At 44.4% G+C, this 979-nt stretch overlaps 1 pseudogene; it reads right to left on the reverse strand.

Annotated features, from left to right (window-relative positions):
* Positions 1-213: 213 nt before the first annotated feature.
* On the reverse strand, positions 214-770 carry LOC102821490 (annotated as a pseudogene).
* Positions 771-979: the final 209 nt, after the last annotated feature.

Raw genomic sequence — 979 nt, forward strand, 5'->3', positions numbered from 1 at the left:
GAAACTACCAGCTGTTCTATGGGAGAAAGATGAAGCTTTCTGCTCCTGTAAAGATTTACAGCCTCAGAAACCCTATGCAGGGTCTCTATGAGTCAGAACAGGAGAAAGATAAGGCTTTCTACTCAGGTAAAGATGTACAGCCTGGAAGCCCTACACAAGGTTGTTTTGAGTCAGAACCTACTCCATGTCCCACAATCACCATTGCCACAAAGCTTAAAAAGGGAATAGTGTAGATACAGAATTTCCAAAATGCAAGAAAGTCAATTCTTCTGGATTGTAGCACACAGGGTCAGAGCACAACTGGGGCTCCTCCTCCTTATACCAGAACTGCTTACTGAAGTCAGGGAAGAAGACTGCAATTTCTCTACTGGCTGAAATCACAGAGTCTAAGCCATGAGTAGTGTTGCTGATGTCAGTGAGGCCGAAACTCGCACAAATTGAATTTGGTGTGTACAAAACATTCTGGTGGGTCCCATTAATGTCCTCCAGGGCTAGATTGCATCCTTGTGTGCCAGGATGTAGGCTTGGATTGTCCCACTGGTCATGAACTTCACCAGTTATTCATAGAAAAATCACCCTTCGTGCTCTTGGTGAAAACTCTGGCAATCTTCCTTTCTCCACAGTAGTTCTCGCATTTGTACTATACGGAACTTGTTGCTCAGAATCTGCTGATGAACAGCCTCCAGAATCAGTGGGTGAGCAACTACATCAGGCTTGATCAAGGCTAGAGAGAGCTGGAGAGCCTTAGGGCTTTGTAAGAGAGAGGCCATTTCACTCCTGAGTCTGATCGAGATCCACCTGGTTGGTCCTCCTGCCATGACGCCCAATCGCCTCACAATTTAAAAATAGAAAAATCAGAAAGATTTAGTAAGCATTAACACAACAGAATTGAAAATGCAAAGAAAACCACAAACATGTGGAACAAAGAAACCAGCCACACCACACAGAAACACACACACATGCACACACATGCACACAA

Source organism: Chrysochloris asiatica, unplaced genomic scaffold (genome assembly GCF_000296735.1).
Source record: "Chrysochloris asiatica unplaced genomic scaffold, ChrAsi1.0 scaffold00019, whole genome shotgun sequence".
Taxonomy (NCBI): Eukaryota; Metazoa; Chordata; class Mammalia; order Afrosoricida; family Chrysochloridae; genus Chrysochloris; species Chrysochloris asiatica.